This window comes from Lontra canadensis, unplaced genomic scaffold (assembly GCF_010015895.1).
Source record: "Lontra canadensis isolate GAN:19392208 unplaced genomic scaffold, GSC_riverotter_1.0 scaffold66, whole genome shotgun sequence".
NCBI lineage: Eukaryota > Metazoa > Chordata > Mammalia > Carnivora > Mustelidae > Lontra > Lontra canadensis.
The window spans coordinates 6,423,490-6,436,662 of record NW_022631060.1 but is presented as its reverse complement, the minus strand read 5'-3'; the positions used below and the strand labels follow the sequence as shown (position 1 = coordinate 6,436,662).

The window sequence follows — 13,173 nt, the reverse complement described above, 5'->3', positions numbered from 1 at the left end:
GCTTTTCTGTTTGCCCAGTGCTCATCCTAATTCTGGAACTCTCCATGGCATTCTTTTGTACCCCTACCATGTTGGGAGCCCTAGACTGGGCATTGGAAGAAGACTTCGGAGGTGAGGTTAATCCTTGCCCTAGGACTGCTGGCAAACTGGGGAAAGAAAAAGAAAGAACCTGACCAGTGAGTCAGCGTGCCACAGATGTTTGTAGAGAACCCAGCGTGGATGTGGCATGGTCTCTAGGAGGCCCTTAGGAAGTTCAATAAAGGCCCACAAATCAGACCACACTCCAAGGCCAGGGAGAGGAGAAATAGGCGAGACTGGGGCAGGCTTCTTGGAGGAGGTGAGTCATGAGTCTTCTTCAATTCCACTGGATCCTTCAGTGAAGAAGCAGTGATTGGATTTGAGCAGTTCAGGTTTTATTATGGAGGAGAGTTGAGTTTAAGCAACTAAAACCTGTAAGAGAAAGGCTGAGGAAGGTCGGGAGAGAAGATGGGAGAAGTAGCACTTCCCACTTGAGTAGAAGTTTCGCGGGGCACTTTGAAGAGGACTGTCCAGGAGATGTAACAAGGTGAGGGCACTTGCTATGGTGCAGAAAAGGCAGAAGTGAGATTGGGTTCTGCAGGTGCCATGGGGTTTGGTTGGGCTCTGAGGGCCCAGCAGCCACAGGTTGTGTCTGTCTGTGTTCTATGTGAGCAAGCGGCCTCTGGTTCTTAGTGGCTCCCCTGCCCTGCCCTGCTGGAATGGGCTTTGTTCACCATAGTTGCTCAATATCTGTTTGTTGAATTGAATTCGTTGCCAGCCAAAGTTTCCACAATTTGTCCCAAAGTCCCCTCTGTGCCTTATTCCCTATTCTCTCTCCCAAAGGCTGCTCCAGCCTGTTGGACCCTCTCTGTGCCAGTTCTCACTTCCAGGATCATCCTTCTGGGAAGTTCGCCCTGGTGGGTAGCCTCCTGGACCCTTGCTGCCTCTGACGTACCAATATAGGCCACTTGCATTTTTTTTTTTTTTTTTTTTTGCCCTCTTCTTCCCTTTCTCCTTTGTTTCCCTTCTGGCACCCAGGACCCCAGGTGCTGTGCCAGGTGCCAGTCCTCCCAACAGTGCTCACAGAGGCCCTGGGACCATGGCAGGGTAGACTTCAGACCCAGGACATTCCAACGTGCAGTTCTCTGTGTCCCTCTGCCCTGTGACTTGTCAGTGCTGTGGACAAATGTTTCAGGTGAATTACTGGAAATGGCTCAAATTGGAAACCAGTGAGGAAGTTGGGGAACCAGGAAAGGGTCCCATTTTAGGAACTGCACTGATGACTGTTCTAGGGCAGCGAATCTGGGAGGAAGGCCCGGGCAGGCCCCAGACCATGCAGATCTGTCATTGGCATGCTGCTGTACGAGCTGGACACCTCACTTGAGTAGACAGTTTTCCTTGAGGATTAGGGTGGGCCTTCTTGTTGGCTGTCTCCCAACAGCATCTGACCCTCTTCTGATTGGGCCCTGACTCCTCCCATCCAGACAGAGTGCCTCTCTGCGGGCTAGCTTCTCACCGGAGGCCTCCTTTGCAGAAGTGGGCCATTTTGCCTGTTACTCTGAAACCTCATCTGGGCCTGACTGATTCTCCCTTGGTCTCTGTCCTAGTTGCTTCTAGTCTCAGTTGTAGACATGTTGTTGAGCTGCCAAAGGAGTAGGGCGCCATAGTAGATGTGGGAAATGATGGAAGGAAGAACATTCCTCTTACCCACTGAACGAAAAGATGTGAGGCCATCTCTTGGGTTTTTTCTTCCATTTCACCCCACAGGTACCTTCTTCTGCCTCAGCCCTCATCTGAGACTGCTTGCCATCATCCCAGACTTGCCTTTTTAGTGTCCTTCCCCACCGTCTTGTTCCTTGGTGACCTTGTTTTCTATTACTCTTCCGGACTCAGGCTTTCCTGCATTATTAAGTCTTGACAAGTCTGCTCAGTTGGATGTGGGCTTTTGCTAATCCCATCGCATGTATTACTTGGTCATGACAACAACCCTACAACCAAGGGACTGTTAGGCCCTCATTTACACGTCCGCCCCAGGCCGCCAGGCTCAGGGGTCCCTGCCCGGTTTCCTCTCCTGTATTACCCGTTTTCATCCTCTCTTAGCTTGCCCTCGACAACTTGCTGTTGGGCTTTTTGGGAACAGAGCCTGTGCCTTCTGGCATGGCTGCCTCATGCAAGGTATGTGCTTGATAAATATTTTATTGAATTGAATGCCCCCAAAGATTCATTTCGAGCCTTGACATAATTTCTTAAGGCAACTGATCTTCTTAGAACATGGATTCAATCCATTCAGTAGCTTGCTGGCTTGTGACTCCATTTTGCTCTTTACTGACCAGTGGCTAGAGCTGACTGACAGGTGTGGCCTCTCAGAAACAAGTGGTCCAGGGGTGCTGGGGTAGCTCAGCCCATTAAGCATCTTGGCTTCAGCTCTAGTCACGAGCTTGGGGTCCTGGGATCATGGGATTGGCCCCCTGTCGGGCACCATGCTCAGCGGGTCTGCTTCTATACCTCCTGCCACCCCATGGTCACTTGCTCTCAAATAAGTAAAATGTTAAAAACAAAAAAAAACCCAAGTAGTCTGTAAAACTCCAAAAAATGATGGGCTTCCTTGGGTCTGAAACAAGGGATGTGCTCTCTTGTGTGTATGTGTTAGCACTAAAAGAAAAGATCTGAGGAAATAGGGAAGTAGGAGACGTATCAGCTTTCAGGTCACATAAGACAGTTCTTAATTAGTGTCAAGTTGCTTGGTGAGACAGGAACCAGGCTCAGGGAATCCAAGGCGGGTAGGTAGCTCCTGAGGCTTAGAGACAGCTCTGCTGAGAAAGTAGGTGTGGGCTGAATGGAGGTGGGCAGGAAGAGAAAACAGTTCACATAAAACAATAGGGACGCCTGGGTGGCTCAGCGGGTTGGGCCTCTGCCTTTGGCTCAGTTGGTGATCTCGGTGATCTCCATCTCAGGGTCCTGGGGTCGAGCGCAGCCTCGGGCTCTCTGCTCAGCGGGGAGCCTGCTTTCCCCTCTCTCTGCCTGCTTGTGATCTCCGTCAGGTGAATAAATAAAATAAAAAAAAAAGTTTTTAGAACTTCTCGTTCTGTGTGGTGGGTGCCAGAAAAGGGTTTTACTTTAACACTCCTTACTAAGCACGTTGGCTAATGTCTGAGAGCGTCCTTTGTACCAGGCTTCGTGCCAGTGGCTTGTGTGTGTTGCGTCACTGGGAACTGGGCAGGCTGGGCGCTGTGGTTATCCCCATTTCACAGATGAGGAAACCAGCTTTGACTGGTTATGGGAATGGGTGACTGAGAGGCACGGGTGGGGCCCACACTGTTGGACAAGAGCCAGGATGCTCTCAGCCCTGTGCTGTCCTGGCCCCCCACCCCCACCCCAGGTCCCTAAGTTGGAAGCAAAGGAACAGTTCTCTGGATTCTGGATCTATGTTCTTGCCACTCCTGGGTTCTCTGGAGGAATGCCTGAAGAAATGAAGATAACACTTCTTTTTTCTCTTACTTTAGATAGCAGCTGCCTTCTGAGAGCTGACAGAAAACTGAGGGTAAGTCTGTATCTGATTCCAGGATGCTGGGATGCGCGTGGGTCTTCTCCAGGAGCAGGTGTAGAGGTTCGCAGTCCTGGCATGTCAGTCATCAAGTTCAATAAATAAAAGAGGCCGAGCTCTGAGTTTCGGAAAATAGAAGCAGTCCTTGTCTGTTCCTGATGTCTCTTGGTTTACCCAGGAAAGTGACATCTGGCTCTCCCCTGGCCTCAGTTGGTAGCCCGCAGCCTGTGCAGGAGGCCTGACGTCTGGAAGGGTGCGGCTTGGGAAGCTAGTTAAGGGGGGTGCAGCAGAGCTTCTCAGGACCACAAGAAGCAGGTCTAGGGCTGGGCAGTCTCAGGAAAGACCCCTTGAGTCAGTGAGTAGAGCAGGCAGCCGGGCAGTGGGGGACTTGGGGAGATGTGAAGCTGGACACGGGAGGGGCTGGCTGTAAAAACACTTGACCTGGTGCACCAGGGTGGCTCACTGGGTTACAGCCTCTGCCTTTGGCTCAGGTCATGATCCCAGGGTCCTGGGATCGAGCCCCGAGTCTGGCTCTCTGCTCTGCGGGAAGCCTGCTTCCTCCTCTCTCTCTGCCTACTTGTGATCTCTGTCAAATAAATAAATAAAATCTTTAAAAAAAAACCACCACCACAACAACAACAACAAAAAACACGTGACCTCTGTTTCCAGACCAGGACACCCAGGCTTCGGGAGTCCCAGTGATTAGGATGTGAAGGGGCGAAGTTGGACCTTCTTTGCCCACATAGTGCTCCGGCAGCCCTGTCCCGTGAAACCAGCTGCTGCTCTCGCACAGGGTTTCCCCGATGCCTGGTCTGAGTGCATCTGTCTCCGCAGCCTAATGCCGAGGCCCCTGGGCAGGAATCTACCTAGTGACCCAGTCCTGTCTCCCGCTGCTCGTCCAGCACGAACGTCCTGGCCTGACCCGAGCCTCGCTCTCTCGCGTGCCCACCTGTGTTTCAGACACTCATCACGCTGCTCTTCCCCACACCCGGAGGCAGGTTGCTTCATAGCCAGGTGCTCTGGCGGCTTCTTGGCTCACAGCTTTCCCCAGAGCTCAGACTCTTGTGCTCAGGGCGAAGCTTCCTTTATATTGGGATTCTTGAGTTTCCGCCCATTGTGTGGGGATTTTTCTCAGGTGACCTGTCATGACCCAGGAGTTGTTCTGACATGTTCTGAGATGTTCCCACAGCCCTCTCTAGTTCTAGGTCTTGGATCAGCCGTGGCCGGTTTCCACTCTATGTTTGCGTTTGCTTTGAAAAGCAGGTGGAGTGGGGCGCCTGGCTGGCTTAGTGGGTAGGACATGCGACCCTTGATCTCAGGGCTGTGAGTTCAAGCCCCACATTGGGTGTGGAGCCTACCTTAAAAGAAAAAAAAAATTCTCATCACATGAAAAGCAGGTAGAGTAAAGGCCAGATGGATGTGGATTTTTGATGGACTGTACCCTCCACAAAGGTTCCACTGCCCTGTTCTCTGCTTGCTCTCGCCTTCCTGTTCTTGGTTGATGGAGTTCAATGTTACTGCCCTTACTTGCATCCCTGTGAGGAGAGCGGGGAGAGTTGGGTGAGGGCCCTAACCCCGTCTCTCACGCAGCTGAGAAATGGGGCCCCGGAGAAGGCTGATTAGCAGAATCCAAGATTCTGGCCTTCCCCCCCGCTTCTTAAAGAGTGCCCTCTTTTCTTATATGTCTTCCCCCAGATCCATCAGTAGCAAGGGAATAGTAGTTGCCAAGAAGGGCTGCCTTTGACCTCGTCATCTGATCTGTTAAGGCTTATCTAGCGCTTCATCCCTAAGCCCCGCTGAGTCCTTGGAGTTTTCCTTAGTTACTGAACTAAGACTGCCACGGAAGGTGGCTGCCCTGCCCTCCTCTGCTGTCTCCTTGGTGATCCTGGAGGGAGGGGGATGGGAGTGTGGTGTTGTTGTCTTAGGTAGCATGCTAGGAGGTGTAACGGAGGTCATCCCGGCACCCCCTCATCGCCACTGTCCCATAGCTCCTTATCGGCCTGCAAGCCGGAGAAGGGCGGGCGGATAGCCAGGGCTGCTCTGAGTGCGTTTCCACCAGCTGTGTGTGGAATGGGGCTAGACTCCACATGTGGCAGCTCCCCTCCCCACAGACATCCATCCCTGGCCAAGGCCTTAGGGAAAATTCCGTGCTCCGTCTGTGCTGAGTCATGCTTAGTCTCCCAGGATCTGTGTGGCACCTTTCGCATGTCTGTCACTGGCCAGCCCGGGGTCTGGGAAGGACTGCGGTTACTCCAGAGCACACGTGCTCTGATCTGTTGTATTTGCACATCAATGTCTGCTTCGAGTGCTTTTACTGCTGTGCTGTTCATCAGTGTGAAATTTATTAATATGAAATCGTTAATAATAAATGTATTGTTTATTCTGGAGAGGGTGGAGAGGGGCAGAGGGGAGGAAGAGACCATTTTAAACAGGCTCCATGCCCAGCGTGAGCTGACATGGGGCTCAGTCTCACAACCCTGAGATCATGACGTGAGCAGAAATGAATAGTCAGATGCTTAACCAACTGAGCCAGCCGGTGCCTCTCATCTTTTAAATTTTGCTTTTAAAAGTAAAGCCTATAGATTTTTCTGTTCTGTTTATGATTCTAGAAAATTCTAACCAGTTTGAAGGGACCTTTTGATGAGTACTTGATTTCATTTGTGAACTTAACTCATTTGAAAATTTTAAATTGAATTTGTAAATTGCATTCAACTTTCTTTAATTGTTTTAACACTTCCAGTTGTCTGCTTAACAAACATCCCTGGTGCTTAAATAATTCCTATAAGTCTAATAAATTAACCTGACTGTTAAATTTTCTTAAACATTCTTAATATTGTTTTATGTTTTAACATTTTGAAGTTATTCTGCTCACTTCATTGAGGTATTGTTAGCATAATAAATCGCTCATCTTCCGTGTACACTGTATGTTTCCCCGTATGTTTCCTCTTGTGAGACCTTAACCACAGTTAAGACAGTGAACACATCCATCACCTCTGAAGGTGTCCTCATGCCCCTTGGTAGGCCCTCCCTCCCACTCCTCTCTGCTTTTCCCATCCCCAAGTACCCACTGACCTGCTTTCTGTTACTGTAGATAAGTTTGCATTTCGGGGAATTTTACATAAGTGGAATTGTAGAGAATGTATCCTTTTTTGTTTGGCTTCTCTCGGTCAGCACACTTATTTTGAGATTTGTCCGTGTTGCCGCACCCATCAGTAGTCCTTTCCCTTTGGCTTCAGGGTAGCAGTCCAGTATGTGGGTGCCCCACAGTCTGTTTGCTAATTCACCTGCCGTTGGTCATTTCAGTTGTTTCCAGTTTTGGGTGGTGCCAAATAAAGCTGCTCTGAATGTTTGTGTCCAAGTCTTTATCGGGCACGTAGTTCCTTTCTCTTGAGCAGTCGTGTGGCGGTGGAGTGGCCAGAGCATATGGTAGGTGTGTATGTAACTGAACTTGCCCAGTCTTCTTCCAGAGTGGCTGTGCCATCTTACACGCCCATCCGTGGCGTACGAGCTCCAGTCTCTCCACATCCTCGCTGGCACTGGATATGGCCAGTCCTCTCAATTTTAGCCATTCTAAAAGACGTGTGTTGGTGTCTTGTGGTTTCAATGTGAATTTCCTTGGTGGCTAATGATAGTGAGCATCTTTGAGTGTATTCGTCATCGGCCGTACTGATTTTAAACTTAATAAAATTCTTCCTTAAAATCATGTCTGAACCGGTTACTCAGTTACCTATTTTAATCGGAATCTTGAGACTGACTTGTTAATTCTGAACAGACCGAATTCCTTTGAATTGAAGTGCATAAAATAACAGATACACACAGATTTCTTAACTCAAAATTATAAATACTATAGTTTCTATTTTCTTGGGCATGTTTATTCTTTTTTTTTTTTTTTAAGATTTTATTTATTTATTTGACAGAGAGGTCACAAGCAGGCAGAGAGGCAGGCAGAGAAAGAGGAGGAAGCAGGCTCCCCACCAAGCAGAGAGCCCCATGCAGGGCTTGATCCCAGGACCCCCGAGATCATGACCCGAGCCGAAGGCAGAGGCTTTAACCCACTGAGCCACCCAGGTGCCCTGGGCATATTTATTCTTAATGCTTTAACTTCCTGGAATTAAAGAATCTTTAATTGCTAAGATTTCAAACTGTAATAAGTTATTTTCCTAAACAACTTCAGGAGTTTCTTTCTCCACTAGATGACATTTCTTTATAATTCAAGAGATTGCTGGCCAGGATGAAACTAGGTCTTTTCCTTTGAGTACACCTGCTAAGCAGAGTCCTGATTCATTGCCGTTTTGCTCCCAAATGGGGAGAGGCTCACAGCCCATATGCCCCAGATGAAAGCATCATATCGCCTAATCTTTCTTCTTCCCACGGAACTCTGCACTTTTCCACCCAGGCTGCCATACCGTGTGACTGGATCACTGGATTTAATTAACCTATTTAAGGCTTCATTTCTCATGCACTATGGCTGCAATAATAGGTGGAATTAAAAGTACAAATTAGGTGGAATTGAGGTTCTGTGTATCTTCCAGCACTTTCTCTGACCAAGGACTATCTGTAAAATCAGGCCAGTGACCCAGCAGTTCTAGAATTTTGAGTCCCAGTCTTCTGGGTCTAGATTGGCATTCCAACCCCCACCCACCAATTGCTTACATCTTCTCAAATGAAGAGAAAGGGAGGCTGGGACTTCAGAGTACTGGTGGTTTCCGGTCAGTCTTGGTTACCAAGAAATCCTGGCACCAACAACCCACGCCTGCCTTTTCCCTTTCTTCGGGTTCACCTTCCTAGAAATGGTGAGAAGCCTGGCTTCGCCCTGGCCTGGCTTCGCCCTGACCTTGCAGTACAGGGCTACCGTAGCTCTTTGGAGGGGCCATTACTATCAGATTCTTTTTATGGATTTGATGTTAGATGATAAATGAATGTGGACTTGCATTCCCATCCTGGTCACTGAGTGTGGCCTCAGGAAACTTTGTGGGTAGTTAGTGGGACCTGGTTGAAAATGGTTGATGCAGCCTGACCTCTCCCGTGATGGCTGATGCTGATGTCACTCCACGTGTGTAAGAGTGACAGTCTGTGGAGTTCCAAGAAAAGGACATTTGGGGGACTGCTTAGATTGCTGCTCTGCTGTTTAAAATACAGTCTGTGTTCAGCTTTGGCTCTGAGTTTCCCCTTCAGGTGGTGAAGCGGTAGTGTGTGACAATACAGAGCGTATGGGAGTTTATTGATGGCAGTGACCTCCCTGCATTAACAGAATCTCTGTTCAGAGAGAGAGGAAGGGGCGCTCCACCACAGGCAGGGCATTAAATGACGGGGGACAGAGAGATCACACGTAAAACTTAGAGTAAATAAATAAATAGAGCATTCAGCACAGCAATGTCAGTTCTAGACATGACAAACTGGGCTGTTCAGATCCGCATGTTTATAGCAGAAAATGGGAAACCGGGGCACTTGGCTGGCTCAGTTGGTGGAGCTTGTGACTCTTGATCTCAGGGTTGTAAGTTCCAGCCCCACACTGGGTGTAGGGATGACTTAAAAATAAATCTTAAAAATGGAAAAAATGAAAGAAAATGGGAAACCACCAAAATACACATCAAAAAAGTGCCGCCGCATGTGTAGTCTGTTCAGTGTCATACAGCACAGCTTTGAAAATAGCCCATGTTACCCTAATCAAACTTGCTCTCTAATTTGTTACCTTAGAACAAGATGCTTTTATTTGAGAAAGGTATATTATGAAACAGAATGTGTAGCATCTCCTTTTTGGTTATTTTGGAATGCTATACCAAAATTTTTTCCCTGGATGCTGGAATTGCAAAATTACGTGTTTAAATTTGTTTTGTTTTGTTTTGCTGTGTCTTTTAATTTTGAATAATCAGGTTTTAAAAAAATATAGAGAAGGGTGCAACTTACAATACTATGTGGCATTTAAGAGCAGGGACTGGGTTTCAACTATCAGAATTCCTCTCTTTTGGACGCCTGGGTGGCTTAGTCACTTAAAAGCATCTTCCTTCAGCTCAGGTCATGATCCCAGGGTCCTGGGATCAAGTCCTGCATTGGGCTCCATAAGATATTTTAAAAAAAATTCCTGTCTTTACTCCTGTTCTCCAACAAATTGATTGGGGGTGATGAAAACCTTTTTCTAAATGCTGTATGAGATGGAGATCCTGGGAAATAGTGAAATAAAGACTTCTTAAAAGATGTACCTTCCTAAAGAAATGAAAAAAGCTGGCAAAAATTGTCAAAATCATCTTTTTCAGATCTAAGGGAATTAATGGCTTGCAGCAGTCCAAGGAAATGGCCAAATCTTTCTTTCAACAGAAATTATGAGTCCTGCAAAGAAACAAGAATGGCATATACACGGGGTATAGCTCCTGACGGAAAGTATCCCTAAGAAAGCTCATTTGTTGGACTTTTATAAAGACTTAGATCAGCTGTGTTAAAACGTGTCTAACGAACTCAACTATGAGAACGGTGCCTTGCCAAATAGATGATAGAAATTATGAAAAAAGAACCAAAAGGAAATTAAGGAGTTGAAAAATAAAATAGCTGAAATGAAAAAGTCACTGGAGGGGCTGAAAAGCAGAATAGAGGTGGAAGAAGGAATCCGTGAACTTGAGGATAGCTCCGTTGAGATTATCCCATCGGAGGGACAGAGGAAGCAAGAATGAAGGATAATGCACAGACTCAGGTGATTGCAGAACACGATCAAACCTATCAGTGTTATTACACAACAGAAATTCCGTAAATTTGAAGATCTAATTGGGTTTTATTAAGTCATTCATGAATTGGGCAGCATCCGGGCTAGCAAGTAGAGGGGAGCTCTGGAGAGTGGTACCTGGTATTTAAAGGAAGGTATTTATAGGCAGGAGGGTGAGGCAAGCGATCTTATTAGGTGGATTGCCTTATCTTTCTCTGGGAGTTGGAAAGGCCCATGTGACAGATTATACTATGACAGATTATACCTCTTTAGTACTGATCAGAAAATTCCAGATTGATTGGTTTAAGATTCCACTCCTAGGGAGGTTGAGACTGTAATTAAGTCTTGGTTTGTCTCTCCTGCGGGCACACAACACCACTTGGAGCCTGTGGCTTTTTCTTTTTTTTTTTTTTTTAATGTAGCTCTAGGCCTAATGTGGGGCTTGAACTCAAAACCTCGACATCAAGAGTTGCATGTTGTGCCTACTAAGCCGGCCGGGCCCCCTGTGGCTTTCTTGTAAACAGTGTGCGCATGTGGGAGTCCTAGCAGGAGAGGATGAATATTTGAGCAGAATGAATATTTGAAGAAATAGTGGCTAAAAAGTTGCTAAATTTGATGAAAAACAATAATTTATGTGCCCAGGAAGCTTCACGAACTCCAAGTAGGAAAATGCAAAGAGAGCCATACCTAGGCATCATAAAAGAATCCTGAAAGCAGGGATGCCTGGGTGGCTCAGTGGGTTAAGCCTCTGCCTTTGGCTCAGGTCATAATCTCAGGGTCCTGGGATAGAGGCCCCCCCACCCCCAGTCATGCTCTCTGCTCAGCAGGGAGCCTGCTCCCTCCCCACCCCCCACTGTGATCTCTCTCTCTGTCAAATAAATAAATAAAATCTTAAAAAAAAAAAGAATCTTGAAAGCAGTGCTTAACCAACTCATCACTAACAAGGGATTTTTTTTTTAAAGATTTTATTTATTTATTTGACAGACAGAGATCACAAGTAGGCAGAGAAGCAGGCAGAGAGAGAGGAGGAAGCAGGCTCCCCGCTGAGCAGAGAGCCCGACCCCAACCCGACCCCAACCCGGGGCTCCATCCCAGAACCCTGGGATCATGACCTGAGCCGAAGGCAGAGGCTTTAACCCACTGAGCCACACAGGCGCCCCTGCAGGAGGTCTTTTACCAAGTTTCCCTCCCCAAGTATTTCTAGAAATGCTTAGGAGATGCTTATTCTGTGTTCCAGCAAGCCAAGAACATAATAGGCCCCCCAGAATATTTGTTCAATGAATGAAATCTGCCTGGGTTGCTTCCTTCTCTGGCTAGCTGTCTGTCCACTCTTGTGCATGGGACCTCATTCTCCCTGTCTCAGAGTTACTGCCTCTCTCCTCATACCTCCTCATTTTGCCTGAAAGATGCAGACCATGGGGCGCCTGGGTGGCTCAGTGAGTTAAGTCTCTGCCTTCAGCTCAGGTCATGATCTCAGGTTCCTGGGATTGAGCCCCGCATCGGGCTCTCTGCTCAGTGGGGAGTCTGCTTCCCTTCCTCTCTCTCTGCCTGCCTGCTGCTCTGCCTACTTGTGATCTCTCTGTCAAAAAAATAAAATCTTTAAAGAAAAAAAGATGCAGACCAACCAGTTTAATAACTTCTCGAAGCACAGCTTTTAAAAATATTACTGGACATTTCACAAAATTTTACTGACTGTTTAGGGAATAGCGGAATGGAATTATGAGACAGAAAAAAGAAAGTTTGCCTCAAGAAAAATAGAACAGCTGCTATAACCTAAAAGAGGCAGCTTCCCCCCTGCCCATGGTGAGCAGTCAAGGTTTCAGCAGATACTGGAGTTTTAATCCCAGGCAGCACTTCCCAGTGCTGCGCCGCCTGCCTGTGTTCTGCTGCTTCTGTCGTTGGAAACGCTCCTCATAGGTGTAGAGTCCTTTCCAGAGTCATCATTTCATTAGACAGTTCTTACTGGCACTGGTCAAGGTCATGGATTTGCTGTTTGTGGATGACAGCAGAGGCTGGAGGGCTTCAGTGAGTCAACCGGCTCTGCCAGGAAGCTTTGAAATCAGCACCTTGATTCCTGGCCTGGAGTCCTCCCTGCTGTCACACGGGGGATCAGAAGTGATGTGGCTGTGGCACGGTGACAGGTGCGCGGGGGCTGAAGAGATCATCCTGAAACTCGGTGTTCCCAGCTTCATAGTTCCTCTCCTGACGGGGGTTTGTACCTTCTTCCGTTAATGCTGTTTCTGGTCACTTGGACTTCAGGCCATTTGGGAGCCTCCCATCCGGGCAGGGTCTCCTCCCTGCCATGGTGCCTGAGGCTGAAGCCCAAGCCACTTCCCTGAGACCCGAAGTTTGGCTCCGCCTTCCGGGCTTTTGCCTATTCGGTTCCAGGTTCCAGCCGGTTGCAAGGCCACGGTTGGTGTTTTTATCCACCCGAGCCATCTTTCCCTCCCTTTTCCCTCTGATCGTCTTAAATGGCAGTTTGAATATTTGGCAGGATAAATTCCCCATGACCTAATCCTGCGTATCACAGCTGAACGCTTTAAGAAGGGCAGAGGTAACTACTGTGCGGAATTCCAAGAAGCTTCTCTTCAGGCGATTGCTGTGACCCTGTGGCAGGCATTGCCCTTTGCTGGATGCTGTGGGGTCACCAGAGTGGGGATCCGACATGGCCCTTGCCCTTGGTAACATATCCCATGGTTGGGGAGAGGAGGCAGGCACGAGCCAGGGCTCGGGATGTGCTCGCTTGGGAATGAGGGGCCGCCGCAACTGGCCCTCACCATGGGCTGTGTCTGTGCCCGGGAGATGCTCAGTGCCGGGCTGGAGGCCGATGCTTCCCAGAGACGTGGCTAAGCGCAGGGCTCTGGAGTCAGGTGGTCAGGAGTGGAGTTTGGCCCTTTCCCAGCCCTGTCACTTCTAG

At 48.2% G+C, this 13,173-nt stretch overlaps 1 protein-coding gene across 1 annotated transcript in view; it reads left to right on the top strand.

The window, feature by feature from the left end:
- The window catches only part of PC (pyruvate carboxylase), a 100,243-nt gene that overhangs the window by 1,258 nt on the left and 85,812 nt on the right, over nt 1-13,173 (top strand). Inside the window, exon 2 of the mRNA XM_032879592.1 lies at nt 3,522-3,559. The gene's annotated coding sequence lies outside the window, so the exon portion shown is untranslated. The remainder of the gene's footprint in view (nt 1-3,521; nt 3,560-13,173) is intronic.